Here is a 16,602-nt window from a genome sequence, read left to right on the forward strand (position 1 = left end):
AATACTAGTCTAGTATTTTGAATCCAAATAATTCCTCCCAATCAGGCCCGACAGGATTGTTTGGCTTTGAATCTGAGCACGTGGACAGTAGTGGATGGTCCACAGGTTGAAAAGAGTGTAGATTCTTCTCCTTCTTTTCATTGATGGCTCAGAGACTGAAAAGGCAGCTCCAAAATGGTAAATACATCCCTACAGATTCAAAAATTGTTCTTCTTAATTTGCATCTCCACCATAACAACAGATGCTTAGAACTAAATTACCAATGGGAATTTTATAGCTTCTCAGAAATGAAACAGGACCTGGCTTATGGGCCTTAGCAGTAGCTACAAGTTTTTCAGCACAAGCCATCTCAAAAGTATTTTAACTTTACCGTACTTTTCTGTCTTATGCTTTCATCTCAAGGATGCAGGAAAAAAAAATAAACAAAAAAACAAAAAAACAAACAAAAAAAAAACCACAACAAAAAAAACCAAAAAAATAAAACAACAAAACAAGAAACCCCACCAAATTGATAATAAGCAAAATCAGTGACATATATAGAAACAGATCCCATGGTTTTTAACTTCCAAACTTGTCTTCTCAGCACACTCTCTACAATGGAATTGTTTCCCTATCTGCCTTGAAACATTTTGCAGCAAAAACACTCTAAGGTCCTGCTGGGTGTTTTGTTCAAAAATGACTTCTGGTTTTCTGTCCATAAGCGGAGTAACGTGACTGTGCTGGCAGCTGACCAAAGGAGGTAGGAAGAGTAATCATCATCCACAACACTGGGGCTAAAGAAATTTCCACAGAAAATTACCTGCCCTAGTACTTGTTCACGTGTTGGGTTGAACGTTCAGAATCTGTTTCCATTTTCCCCATTCATAGAATGTTCTATTTCACAGAATTCCAGCCCCTCAAACATCAGTCCTGCCAGAACTGCCCGCCATAGGGGGCTGGCATAGGGGATCTGCTAATGTCCACTGACTCTTACCAGTATAGTGCTTGTCACTGTTGCAGATCAAGAACTTCTGAATAGTTTGGATTCATGCTCTTTGAGGGGTTGAAAACAAGAAAAGAATGACTAGACATTTCCATGATCAAATCCCCTGATGGAATAAAAATAGGAGCATAATAAATGTATCCATTGTTCTAAGAAGGGAGATGAAGGCTCCAAATGATTACTTGCATACTTCCTGTTCTAAATCCCTTGTTATCTGGCAAATTGCAGAAGATTCCAGGCTTTTGCCAAAATGCAAACCAGGTTAAAATGTGAAGCCTTACAGTTTACTGGATAGAAAACTTCATCATCCATTTTTAAATCTTTGAGATTGTTATGTACTTCCTATTACTACCCTGAGGTTTAGAGCTGTAATTCAGAGAGAAAAGAATGCTATCTTGAATTCATTCTAGTAAATCGGCACTCTCATCTTGTCGGCACTCTCTCCTCTTGGTTTTCACTTCTGAAACTCTGTACGGAAGAGTGCATTAATGCATAGAGCTCTGCATCAATTCTTTACAACAGTTTCCCCTGTAATTCTTCTTTCAAGGCAAACCTATAAACATCCACACATTCTTACCCCACCACTTCTTAAATTCTATTGAGAAGCAAAAAAAAAAAAACCCATCAAACCACTAAATCACTGCTCCAATAAAAAAAGCAGTCCATTAACTGCTTTCTTAGCAGGTTCTTTACCTTGTATTAATATGGCAACCTTTTCTTGCTCTTCTAGATTAGAACCAAATTCTTACAGCATATAAGGAAACATAGGTTTACTGTATCTGATTCTTAGATACAGAAGTCCAGCAAGGAGTTCAGACCTCAAAAGAAGTGTCTGTACAACAAGATTCAGCACAACGTTGAGACATATTAGCTATTTTTCAAGAAAAGCGGCCAAACTGAAACTTTTTAGACTTCTCTACAATCATGCATGCCTGCTTCCAGAACCTGACCTTCGTTGCTGGAAACTAGCTGCAATGTTACTGTAAACAATGCTGTGAATGTAGGACATCGTCATTCTTCTCTTCCATTGAAAACCTCAAGTGGAGTCACGTCACTTCTCTTCAAAATTCTGTATTTCCTTGCAAACTGGTCAAATAAGGATAAATAAAGCGTTCTGTTCATTCAGTTTAAACCAAATGTTCAAAATGAAAAAAAAAATCCATTCAGATATGGTCTGCAATAATACAGTAGAAGAGAAGATGAACCAGACTGGCCTACAACAGAAAGAAGTGAAGCAGAATTTGGGAATTTGGAAGACCTTATGATGAATAATTCAAATAAATAAATAAAAAAAATATTGCCTACCCAAATTCAATCAGTGATGCACAGACAGAGAAAAAGTACTAATTACTACTAATATTTCTTTCATTCTCAGACAAGAAGTTCAATGATCCTCTTGAATGCACGGAAGATTCTTGGAAAAGACAGCAGCCTTCTTCTTCACCACATACTCCTCAGAACACCAGGAGACAAATCATTTGAGCTGTGAGGATCTTTCTCTCTGTAAAACTCCCAGAGCATAGCCAATATTCTATTCCTTTAGGGATCCTCGCCTCCCTGGGGGAGTGCTGGATAGTCTACATCCCGGTACATCAGCCAGACACTCCACCTTATTTCCCATGGCTACTGCAGCAAGGACATCATCTACACTGGCTTTCTAGCCAAAATAGATGCAAGGCACAATGAAGAACATAGCCAACACCTTGAGCACAGCTTATGGGTTTTTCTTATGGGAAAGAAAAATCTCAGGATGGCAATACTGGATCTTCTGATCCAAACCATCAGGAAACATTTCTTTAGAGGTGTTGGGAAAGATGAAAGTTTGACAAGAAAGTCTCACAGATATGTATGCTTGGCAGAAAGATTTTTCAATGTGGAGTCTGAAGAAGGAATAGAGTTGGAAGCAAGTTTTGATCTAGAAGAAAAGAATTGCTGAGCCAGTCTTACTGGATAACCGAGGATACCTTAGTTAGAAGAGGGTTTTATGACTTACAGCAAAGGATAAACCCACCCCAAACAAGAAGATGTTTTTACCAAGCAGGAAGCTAGCACAGGCAAACAAGTCAGCAAATGCTGCAAGCAGAAAAAGCTCTCCAAATTTTCCACTCTCAAGAAAACTGAAAAACAACTTTCCGCTTCAACTGTAATATACTGACTTTTAGTGAGTGGAGAATAGCAACATATGGTAATTAGAGTCGTTAGGATAGGCTATAGATAATAGTTAAGGGATAGATTGGTTCTACTGTATGAAGATGCTCAGCAAAGTGCCAAAACCAAAGGGTCTCCAGGCCTGCCTGTAGCTAGAGCTGACAGCTGTAGGCACAGGCTCTGTTGCCCACTACCCTGGACTGCTGCAACGTCTTGGATGGAATAAACTGCATTTTGGAGAGCCGCCTGGACTCCCACATCCCTCATTTAGGCTCTTCCATGGAGGTGAAAAAAGCCTCTGGGTATTGTACAAAAAAACAGCTATGTAATCTAGAGTTGCATGACCCAATATTTCTATTGAACTGGAACAATTTTTATCAATATTATGGATCCACTTCTTTTCAGTGCGTTTGGTAAAAACATAAAGCATCATTTAAAAGACATTCTTGGATGCGTACTAAGTACTACGAATTAGTTAAGGTGTTGGTTTGGCATGGCTTGGTTTTCTGGTGGGGAGGGAAGAAGCCAGCCACAGAAGTGATTTTTTGTGCAAAGCTCCTAGAAGCTTCCTCCATGCCTGGCAAAGTGAATCCCTGCTTGGCACTAAGAACAGACATGCTGCTGAGCCAATTACAGAAGCTGATAGCGCCTTGGTGATATATTGAAGAAGGAAATCAAAACTGCAGCCAGTTAACCTTGAAGTTGGGAAATTTTTAGGTTGGCACCTCTTCTGCTTTGAAAGCCAAACCAGTGAGACACTCTGTTGCAGTGTGTGTTTATTATTGTACTGCAGTTCTAGTAGTCCGTTTTCTAAGGCTTCCTATTTTGTGCTGTTATAGCATATGTTATTATGAATGGATTGTTCCTTTCCCCCCAGTATTGTTGGCTTTTGCCCTAGCTGTCCCTCTCCCCAAAGACCTGCCCTTTTGTTCCCTGTTCCTTCTCCCATTGAACATCAACCTCTCCCCAAGCCTGCCCCTTTCTCTAGAAACTTCCCTCTCAATTTTGTACCCTTCAAAACCCCAGTGGTTTCTTCAAGTTACTCTCCTCCCCTGTAGTCCCCCTACTGGTTTCAACATTGTATTCCCCTCCTTGTCTTCCACCCCCAGTTTCTCCCAGTTGGTTAAAGACTGCATCCTCCCCTGGGACCTTCCCCCCATTTAGAAGTTGATGGATGCCTTTGAATCATTGTCTTTCTGTCCTTGACCCTCCAGGGAGTAAACTGAAAAATATGCAGAAGACCTCTCCCTGTTCCTTGTCCCTGCCCTCAGCGCAGTTCTATCCCCAAGGCAGTCCACCTGTGCCGTAGAGCAGCTGTGCCCTACAGCTGCAGCCCGGATTCGACAGCTTACTTGGGGCAGCCCACTCTCGCTGTCGGTGTCGGGAGCTAGTTGGGCTAAAGAAATCCAGCACTGCAGCAAGACTCCAAGTCAGAAATCCAGTTTATTAGGAAAAGGGGAAAAAACCCAAATCCATGCAAGAGTACAAAAGAAAAACCACTGACAGAGTCAGAATACAAGCTGACATCCTGCTAGTTAGGGTGGTGAAAGCAGTTTGGATGAAATGGTCTTGTTGAAGTGGTGATTCTGTAGAAACCATCTGGTAGCTCTCGTCCTCTGGAAAACCAGTGGCTAAGGGTGGCCGTTCCTCTGGCAATGCAGTAGAAATAGTGCTACTTGCCTTCTAAAACCCAGATGATATCCAGGTGGGGATGCTTAGCTCCTACCCCCTGGGCAGAGCATCTCCCAATGGGCTGATATCGTTCTGAGTCATGATGTGGGTCCTTGATTACCCGTGAAACAGAAATGGCTCCTGGAGGGAGTTATCTCTGAGTCATGTGGCAAGACATTGATGGGCCCATTAACAGGAGAGAAGGAAAAAACGATGCCACCCCTGGTTTCCTCAGTTCTTGAGGGTGGGAATAGGATGCATTTTGATATTATAAGCTAGGACAATACAGGATGCAGGTTTTTGCATTTGCAGGGAGTTTGTATGGATTTGAAAAGTATCCTCATAGCAGAAGCACAAAAGTATTCTCATACCCCTTTTAATCATCTTCCAATGAAGCAATTCTCCCAATAACCTAAGGCATGAATGACTTGCAAGTGAGTTGAAGAAACACGCCAAAGATAAGTAGTGTTCAACTGCAGAGAATTGTTTAGGGACATCATACCCTAATATTTTAAATCAGAAAGCATGGATGGACGGGTCATTTTTCCTTAGTTGACTACAGAACCAGCGGTCCTTTGCAGGAGGGTCTTTGGATTTAGGATGAGACTGGCAACTAAGAGCATGGCTACACAGAAGGTGCTACTTTTAGACCAGAACATTCAACTACTAAAGGCAGATAGGAGAATAGCTGATTAGTGACAGCTCCGACAGGAAGAGTCCGCAGCTTACCCCGTGGGAACAATAGTAGCACATTTCAATTTTAGAAAACCATTCATTTCAGAGGACCAAGCATCAGTAAAAATAGAAGGTCAAGTAAAGACATCCTAGTGCTCTTCTTATCAGAAGCATGTTCCTCCATATGAGAGTATTTAGAAAAGAACAGTGCGTTCATAAGGAAAGGTGTGCCAGTTACAAAACCTGGAGAACAAGGCAAGACAAACTTATACAATATACATCCTCCAATGCAAAATGAAGAAACAATCATTTCAATCTTCCACGGAATTAATTGCATTTTATTTGCTATTTTCATTTCAGCTGCTAAGAAATGATTTTTTACGACTGAATTTTATGAATTCTGCAAAGCTATCTTTTGGAATGTCTTCATACCCGTATTAAACACTGAGGTGACAAAGAGAATGGCAGTGCGAGGAAACCTTGTCCATCTCCCCCTCCTTGTAGCTTTAGACCAGTGAGAAATCACTGAAGCCAGTCACTTCATTTGAGATAAATAGCTTTACCAAGAGAGAATATTATCCAGCCTTGATCTTTCCTTTTGGAGCTGATCCACTTTGTATTCATCAATTCTTGACTCAGCTGGGGAGAAACAATGGCATTAGGGCCATGGATGTTAGAGTGCGCTGATGGGAAATGAAGTTCTCATCTTCAGGTCCTTGCTTCAGTAAATATTCCAAATTCATCAGAAAGAAAATTCGAAGACCAGTAATCCCCACTCAAATGACCTAATTCGAATCGTCTGCACGCATAAGAGACATCAGGCAGGTGCTTTCATCTGTTAGGGGCATACCCAGCCAGTACACTATTGTCTAGTTAGGAGGCAATAATTTTGGAAATCATTGAATTTTTTGTATTGCAAGTGAATGGTCAACACATTTTATTACTGGATAAGGTAAAATCATGTCTTCTGCATCCTTTCAGAGAGGAAGCTTACCTGGATCTAAAGCTGCTCAGCTCCATGATGGGATGCTTTGTCCTCAAAGGGAACTCTACTCTTTGTCTTTTTGGATTGTTTCCATAGCTTTTCACTCACTCTTCAGGTACATGTTAAAATGTCCTCTTATCCCATGCAAATTTTTATGGGCATAGTCACAGAATTGGGAAGTATTCCATAAAGTCCACAGGCCCTGTTGAGATGGATGCACAGGTCTCAAGGGTGTTAGCAGATGTTATTCTGAGGCCACTCCTGATCATGTTTGACGGATCATGGTGACTGAGGAAAGTGAGCAAAGACTGGATGAAAGCAAATGTCACCCATCTTGAAAAAAGGCAACTAGGAGGACTCAGAAAAGCACAAGCCAGCCAGCCTCATTTTTATCCCCAGGAAGTTAGTTGATGGAGTAGCTATTCCTGGAAAGCATTGCCAGGCACATGAAGGAGGACAAAATAATGTAGTCAGCATGGATTTACCAGGGGAAATTTGTGCTTGACAACTTTTTAAAGTCCTCCGGTGAATGAACTTGCCTGGTAGATGAAGAGAATATCGTCTGCCTGGACTTCAGGGAAGTTTTTGACATTTATCTACATCGCATCGCAATGTAGGAAGGAATAGTGTAAAGAGCAGGGAACCAGTGTCTTTTCAATGATGCTCAGTGAAAAGACAAGAGGCAGTGGGCACACACTGAAATACAGGAGATTGCCTCCGAACATCACAAACTGATTTTTTACTGTGATGGTGACTGAACCATGGCACAGAGTGTCCAGAAAGATGGTGGAGTCTGGATCATTGAAGACATTAAAAGTAAGCCCAGATATAATCCTGGGCAACAGGCTCTAGGTATCCTGGTTGAAGCAGGGGGATTGGACTTGGTGAGCCCCACAGACCGCTTCCACCCTCATTCATTCTGTGCTAGTGAATTCTCTTAGAGATGCATTTCAAGGACTGGCATGACAAAGCTCTGTGCAGAGCGAGATTCAAATGGACATGGGATTTAAGTTCCTTAAGTAATGTTCAAGATGAATGTAAAACTCCGGGATAACTGTCTCTTCCATAACTGAATCCCTTTCATAAGAAAATTCCCCAGCTCTAGAAAGATCTTCTAAGACGCATGCTTAAGACTGACACTGGCTGAGCAAATTTCTCCCTATGTGTGTCTAAGACCAGTTAGGATCTTCACCGAAAGTGTTGTCAACGTAGTCACTGAAGGCATGTTTTTAAGAAGCGACAACTTACATCAGAATGACAAACATCGGTCCTCAAAATGTATTACTGTATGGGAATTATCTACTTGGATTCCAAATAAAAATAAAGAGTTGGTCTTTATTTAACTTTTTCATTGCAATATTCATAAGGGAAGAAAAGGACCTATGTCCTTAACTTTCTTAACTCTAACAAAGATTGAAAACATTCCTTGTAAAAAGCGTATCTTAATTATCAGTCTATCAAACAATTTTAGTTGGGAAAAAAGTTCTACAATTGTGTAGATAGTTGCAAAGAAGCCAAGAAAATAGGAAAGAAACAAAAACAGAGAAAAAGAGTCATCTTGAGTCTGCTAGCTAATTCTAGAAGTAGTCTGCTAGAAAAAGGAAACCCCAGTTGAATTTCAAATGTGTTCATGCAATTGATTCAGTAACTGGTCAATGTAAAAACCAATCCTTTCGTACAACTTCCCTCAGCAACAAAAACTCCAACAGGTTGACACCACCATCATGCCTGTCCCAGACATATTGAAAAGAGAAATGATGATTTCCTTGAAAATCTATTTGCAGAAAAGTTGCAAGGCATTGGAGGGATTCTCCACATTCTCATTCCTCCATGTAGCGTGAAAGCATATTTGATAAAACATGCAACAAAGCATATTTTATCAATATCAACAAAGTGATTTACAAGGTAAAGTAAAATGGATGACTTAGGAATTGATCTCTTTTGAACATGAAACTTCATATCCACTCTCTGGGAAGTTTCTTACAAAAAATGATGGAGCTGAGGCATGAATCTGCCACGACGAGGGTTAAACAAACATAGACACTCCCCTTCACATGCCCCCCCTTCCGCACACACCTAGGCACGCACAGAGATCAGCATAGCAGATCATGAACACCTTGGAAAAGACTGAAATGCTAAATGCCACTCTTTGTGGGCAAAATAGCTGGTACACTATTTCAAATATCTGGTACTAAAATTCTGTTTAATATCTACCTCATATTTAAAAGACAGCTTTTCATTGAATTCTGTTTGCAGAATATTTTCCTTTCATTTGTTCCTTTAAAATTACTGAGTTCTATGTCTAGGAAGATTTTCTTCTACAAATAGAAAGAATTAGATGATGTCTTTTCAGAAGAAAACATTGGTTTATACAATTTTAAACCATCGTGGTATGGAAGAATTTATTTGTCCCTCACTAAGGTAGAATAAGTATTTTGATCCTAGATCATTTACAGTGAAATACTTGACATTTTTAAGATGCTTTCAATCAATTTTGATCCTCATTGCTTATTCATTGTAAACAGTAATTTTCAGTGCATGGAAAGTGTGTGTGGTACATCGACATTAGTTCAAACACCAATTCCAACTAATGGCCAGGCTGAACTACAGTAAATAATGTCCTGAAGGACATTTTGCCGCCTTCTTTGGCACTTCATGAAATCCTAATGATTGGGATGAAGTGTTGAAATACAGAGATTTTCTCTCAGAGCGTGTCCCATGTTGAAACCCATCCCGTGTGTTTGATATTGTAGTTCTTATCGCTTTTAAAATGTGATATCTTCTGCACAGTTTTCATGAAGCTTTCTGTTACAGTAGTGAAAATCACAGAGAAATGCAATTTTGTACAACTTTGAACTTACCCCAAGAGCTGAGAGAAAATTTGCTCCTGTACTTCAATCTGAGTTTCTTCTATATTCAAGCTTTGTTTATCTACCATCAGGGGTCGCATTCGTTGCTGTTCAAAGCCCCATCCAAGCTGACCTTGAATACGCTCAGGGATGCGACATCCACAACTTCTCTGGGCAACCTGTTCCAGCGTTCCCGCACCCCAACAGCAAAAAATGTCTTCCTTTCATCTAATCTAGATCAGAAATACTAAATCTAGGCATATGAACTTTGAGGAGAGGCTTGAAATTCTTTTGATTTGAAACACATTTGATAGGAATACTAACTTACAGATGACTGAAATATGTTGATGGCCATTTGAGATTGAAACTTTTTGAAAAAGTGCATGGAATTGAAAATTAAAACCAGTAAAATGAAAAACTTCTTGCCTTTTTCTTTTTTCTCTGATATTCAAAATTGCATAGGTCAGATATCTGTGCTTCATGCAGATCTCTCAGATACTCTCAGACAAAAGCTTTTCTTTCAGACTAAATTGCAGATTAGGTAGAACACTAGTACTAGTGAAGGTTTTTCTGGGCATAGGGGGATTTGGGTGCACAAAAGGTTTTATCCAAACTGGAAAATTCATCCCAGCTGCGTTCTGTTCATCATTCTTACTGCATCAGGCCTGAAGATTCTGTGAAAAGTATCCTGTGGACCTTGAACATAGCTCATGTGAAAGAGATGAGAGGTGATGGAGAAGTTGAGGGAGAGAATAAAGAGCATATGGCCCAGTACAGGCACCAGAAAGTACTTTTTCATGTGGTCCACAGCCCGAACAATTGTTTAGCACCATTTGAAGGCTGTGTCTGACAAAGAGGGCTGAAGCAGGTCTTCAAAATATCCGGTAGATCAAAATCCATGGAATCAAATGACCCTGGCCAGTCACCTTGCTGCTGATAATTCACCCTCCATACCAGCTGATCAGGCCTAGCAATGCTGCTGCAAAAGTATTGTGAAAAAGGTAGGCACATTTTCACAGAGGCAGGGGGAAATGCCCTTGGATGATGATTCCAAGGGATAACTTGATGGAGCAAGTTAGGTACCCTTATCTACTGTGCAATATCGAAGTTGGTGAGTTCACCATCTGTAAGCATCACTTTAAAAAAATAAATGTTTGATCCACAAAACAATATTTCCTATGTCCTGTCTACCTGCTTCATTTCAGCCAATGAATAGGCTATGTTCCATCAGCAAAGTGTTCATGATCATATGCTTCTTTAAACTGTGATAATTCTTTTTTTTTTTTCTAAATCAGACACTGTCTATTCCTAAGATTCAGATGTCCATGGTAGGGGTGTAATTAAGTTCACTGTTATAAAATATCCTTCTTGTTATCTTTTTAATAAATTACTGAGATGTAACATCAGTCTGAGAGCTGAAAGAAACCCCTTCATTTGCTGTTTGCCAAGTATCATCTATGTGATACAAATTCTACTTGATAAATCACACCCATACATTGCCATATCATACTACTAGTAATGCCTTCACAACCTTTTCTTCATCATTAGGGATTTTGGCAAAGTGAATGATTGGAACACAAGCAAGGGCATTTGTTCAAGATGTTCCAGAAAGAGCTGGGATCTGTTCTCTACTTTGCTGCCTATGTTAGCAGGAAGCTGCAAAAAAAAAAAGAAAGATAACTAGGAAGAGTGTTATTTTTAGTCTAAGTTTGGAAATGATGTTTGGAATACCCTGTTAAATGAGAAGGTGCTCTTTGAATATATAGCATCTTAAGGGGAAAAGCCAGCTTTAAAGAGGTTTTGAGACAGTTGCTTCTGGAAAAAAAAAAAAAAAAATTGAGGTATCTAAGGTCTTTAGCCATACTGCTTGGAAGATTGATTCAAAACACAGTTTCTTCATCTAGGAAGGACAGAGGACCATAGATGCAACTCACTTCAAAATGGAGTTATGTAGGTTTCTGGTTGGGATTTACTGGACATCATTTCTTGTAAAGTCGAGGGACTGCAGTAGCTCTCCAATAATTTCCTTCCCTGAAATTCATCTGCATTTGCTCCTTTCTCCAGCGTTCCCATTTCTTTGTGATGGTATACTCCATCTATGCATTAGAATATTCAGCTAGAGTGTGTGTCTGATATTTTCTAGTTCAAATTGGCTGGAACGCAATGGATAGTTCCAGTTGCTTGTATAGAGTAGTTCTTTTTTGACAAGTTTTCTTTTGACAATGTTTAAGCAGCAGCAGCAAATCGGAAGTACAGCTTGCAGCAGGGAAAGACGCTTCTGCTTGCTCAAGTTTCCTGTAGTCAAATAGATGCCAAAAGGCTTTTCATAGTACTACTACTGTCTTGTAGGAATACTTGATCTAACCCTACCTTTGATACAATTACGAATGGGCTACTTTTCCACAAGGCGGAACATTTTTCTTTTAATAATATGGTTTTTGTAAGTTGGAAACATGAACTTGTGCACCAGTCAGGTGGAATGTACTCCTCCTTCTTCTTAAGTTTCACAACCTTATTTAGAAAATATTGACTCTGTGTAACTTCAAAAGAAGAATTCTGGTCATCTTCATTCTATGGATGTAATTTTTTTTCTACCATGCTGTTCTTGTTTTCTATGGAACTCATTTTTACCCATAAAAATATTTTCCCCTGACACCTATGGAAAATACCTATGTTTCCTCAATGTTGCAGCCTCAGTACATTGTTTAGAATTATTTCAACATGGTCCCAAGCATATCCGACAGCTAGACAGCAGAGGTTAGCAACAGTGAATGGGAATAACTTCTGAACCATTTCAGTAGATTTCCCGGGAGGGGCTTGCTTTCTGCCCCTGCAAATTTTCCCAGAGATATTGTCTGGTGAACAGTTGCATCAAAAGAGTATTTTTGCACAAACCTTGGGGCAAGCTCTGTCTCAGATTTACTAGTGAATGCAAAGAGGGTGAAAGTGCTGCTTCAAAGCCCTCTGTGCGCTTTCTGTACCAAAAGGGAGGTGACCCCAGAAATAAGTTTTTGATCTCTCTTCAAAACACGAGGCAAGTCACCACCTCATTCATCTTTTTCTGGGACTCATAGCATCGAAAGGCCAAGAAGCCCTCTTGCTTGCTAAAGTGTGTTCAGCAAAAAACCCTTGTCCCATCAGCAAATTTGAACACAACTGCATTTGAGTCAATTCCAATGCTGGCAGGGCAATACTCTAGCCCAGTAGTAACATGCCACTGTTAGAAGACTGTGTAAAAATCTTTGTGTACAAAGTAATGGGAGGGAAAAATAGAATTGGGAAGAACTGCACATTGTTCTGGAAAAAGCCTCCTGCCACAGTCTTACAGACGTCATTTTCTGGTATCATTTTTAAGAGTTGGAGTTTTTTAAATTTTGTACAAGATAAAATCTTACTGGACCTTGAAGTTTCCCTACTAGAAGTACAGCCATTTCTTAGTAGAATAGAAGTAAGCCATTTGAATGTGTACAAATGGCCTTTCAAAATACATATGCTATAGCACAATGTGAAAGGAATTAGCTATCAAAATAGAAATTCAAAGGTTTAAAAAGGTTTTGAATAAAGTAAGTCTAAGGTGATAGAAGAAGAAGAAAACAGCAGTTTTCTTCTTCTGGTGAAAAAACAACTCCGAGGACATTGTACTCTACAGGTGTATTATATCACTTTCTGAAAAACTGAGTAGGTTTGCTATTTCAAATGGTTTTCATTAGGAAGGAAGAGATTCCTTTGGAAAAAAAACTTCAAATTGACTTGCATTAATGTTATGACACTTCACCAATCATGAAGAAAAATTCTCATCACTTGATATGGAAATCATGACAGTAATGGAGACAAGGATGTCTAAGCCGTGCCATCAGGAACATAAAAAAGCATTAGAATGCTGGTAAGACTGAGCTCCTGAACTAGTCAGAAGAGAACGCAACCAAAACATTTTCCTTTAAGAGTCTTCAGGATGAACAGCAGATCAAATGTTTTCCTGTGAAGTATTTATGAATAGAATTAACCTTTAAAAGAACATTGTTTTCAAAAACCTGTGTCCAGTATCTCTTAGAATGATACACAGTTCTTATTACTAGAAAAATGAAAAGCACTTTTTTCCAAACTGTTGTGCACTTTTAAACGATCTACAATAAAAAGAGTACTTTTTCATGCTGGGCATGATGTTCATTACAAAAAAGCCTTGTCGCATGTTTGGTACTCTAGTGTCTTGATTAGCATAGTTTTTTATTCATCTAACAAGTTTCACATTGACTATTTTTCACCTTGAAATAGTGGCGTCTTTGTACTTATGCAGCATCCATGAAGAATTTCTTGGGTGTCATTTTGTACTCGATCCTAAACGGCAGCTTCTGCATTCTGCCATCCGTCTGGCTTTCCCGTTTGATGCAGCTTCTGAGAGGTCTTTTCAGAATTGAGGACTACCTGCAAGAATGATGCTAAATACATGCATTTTACCTCTTGGTTAATGCAAAACTGTTTTTCCTTTACAGCACAATAATAATAGGAAAAGAATGATGGTGGATTCAATTCTTACAGTAATACAAAGAGAACTATTATCATCATTAGAAACCAAGAAAGTCATATTTATTGCTCATGCAGTACAACCACTAATGCAAATTACCCTGTAAATTCAAAATGAATCTGTATCACAGGAGTGGATTGAATGCGTCTATTGATATTTTGCTTAAAGCAGAAAATTAATTCTTTTGACAGCCAACTCATAATTGCAACCTAACTTTCAACTACAGCTTTCAAACAGTGGAAACAAGTATGTTTATAAAACAATACAGTACAGTACACAAGACCAAAACAGGTCATAGACATTCAAATGAAAGAAAAGATCAAAGGACAGATTAATTCACATCTGCAAGCCCTCAAGAGCGTACAGGTCAAAAGTCCCCAGAAAACTAGGCCAGTGGCACAAATTCTCGATGTTGGCACCAGCAGAAGCAGCTGCTCTCTTTATAGGATGCAATCTTGCTTACATCACCCTTCAAAGCAATCTTCTGTCCCCCTGCCCAATATGCCTTCTGCTCTACTCCTTGGACTTCACGTTTGCATTTCTACAGAGTCCTGCAAAGTGACTCAAAGTTCAGGTAACAGATTTCCAAGATTTAGAAATACTGTGTTAAGTCTATTTGTTTCCTATTTCATCCCGTCTAAGCATACTGTAACTTTCTGAAGTGAAATATGTCGAGTATGTCACGTGTAGTTTACATGTTAGTTCTGCTTGACATTAAAACTTCTCACAGACCCCTGGGATGCCTTACTGCAAAAATATATAGCTGCAAAGAGTGGTTGCGCAAAGTTAGAAGGGCCAGAAAACCATGTAAACAACCTAACAGTAGAGGCTTGAATTTCTGAATATAATCTTGCACCATCTAAAGTCAAAATAGTATATTGAAATGATTTTCATCTAATAATGAGCGTGGGGAAGAAAGAATCCAGATAGGCTTTTTTTTTTTTTTTTTTTTGAAACAGTTCCAGGAAATACATGGCCTTAACTTGGAAGTATAGCATTAAATATTTTTATACAGCATGAGTTCTCATTACCTAATCATATGATTTGTAGAACTGAATTGGAAAGTAGGAAATAAACAAAGAAAAATATTCAAGCTATAAAAGATTTGAGTTTAAAATTCTCTTTGTATTTCTGATTAAAACGATGAGGTAGCCAAATGGTCACCCATTATTTTCAAAAGCATCTGGACATAAAAAACGGATAAATTTCGGCGGGACTTGGATGTCAGGTATTCCTGAAAAGCTTTATTTCACTGCTTCCCAAGCCTGATTCAATCCCCCTAAACGCAGCTGTATTTCAGATGCTCAGTGAAACTGTCCGTGTAATGCATATAGTTTACAAATAATCTGCAGAAAAAGCTAGCTAGATTTAAAGATCTTTTTTCTGTAAATGGCCTTCAACTGATTTCTACAAACACACAGCTGGGATTTCTGCTGTCTTCTTCAGGCCACTTCCTGCAGAGACCTCTCCATTAAATTTGTCTCGTTCTACTAAGAACGCTTCTGGTGATCCAAAGTCTGCACAGGGATTGTCCAACTGCATGGAATTACTGTCTGCTAGAGCTGCACACTGAGGGCTTCTGTGTGCAGCATCATGTGAGCCCTGCTAATGTCACCCTGTTGGTATAAACTGAGCTAAGTGGACCTTAAGGGTCAAGATTGTGCACTGATTTTGTAATAGAAATTAGGTACTAAGAAGGAGGCGGGAGGATTTCAATGTTTCTGCCCCCAGCTGAAGCAACACTAAATCTCGGTCCTTATCTGAAAAACGAGGTGAATTAACCCGTTTGGCATTCATATGCCAAAAAGGTCAGTAATACACTCAGAACTGTCAAAAGAGTAACAATTCCAATCATTACTTTCTAAAAAGAATTCATTTGAAGAAGTCAGGAAGACAGATGAAACATGCAAATATCCTACCCTGAGAATCATTCTGTTGATCTGCACAGGTTTCTTATTATATTCCCATCTAATGCATTGGTCATGTGTGCTTGTGATGACACAAATACTTGCAAAGCTTACCAGATAAATCACGTTCTCTTCAAACAGCAAAGCATTTCTTGATGGTTGCATTTGCTAATTCCATTTAGACTCAATGTTCTTAAAGGTCTTTTCCAACCAAAGTTCCAACCACAATTCTCTAAGACGCACATCCTGATTGTCCTTTAGGTTTAGGGCAAATTTGGCAGAAAACCTCACACAAAGGGCCACTGCACCCTCCCCCCCACCGAAAGCCCACCCACACAGCCCCTTCCCTCAACTGGTTTGGGGAGAGAAGTGGGAAAAAGCTGTTTCTTTAACAGGCAAAGCACTCCCCAGCACAAAAAAATGAACAATGCCACATGACAAAACTCATTTGCCGCACTGAAGAGACGACAAATCAGAAAGTCTCTCCTATGGGTGCTCACTCTGTTATCAACCCCTCCGGCAATGGGGAAGGCTGCTGCCCAGGGTAGGCCCCAGTAGGCCACAGAGTGCAAGTTCCCAGTGCTTCCCAGGTCCCAGTCCGGAGCAGATTCGAAACGTTCCAAGAAAAGGGAAAGGAAAAAAAAAACAGTCCAGGGAAAAATCTGCCTCAGCCAGCTGAACCAACGAAAAAGCAAATGAGCGCTCTGTTCTGCTCCGTCAGTGCCCAGACAACACAGTGCAGCGCAGAATGTGGAAGAGTGTTGCTTTTTAAGGAGTGCAGCCTCTGATAAGAAACTCGGTGCTTCTTCTTCTCCCCACCTTTGCTCTCAGAACCAGTCTTGAAGGCAGAGAATATCATATCC

This window comes from Haemorhous mexicanus, chromosome 5, assembly GCF_027477595.1.
Source record: "Haemorhous mexicanus isolate bHaeMex1 chromosome 5, bHaeMex1.pri, whole genome shotgun sequence".
Classification (NCBI taxonomy): domain Eukaryota; kingdom Metazoa; phylum Chordata; class Aves; order Passeriformes; family Fringillidae; genus Haemorhous; species Haemorhous mexicanus.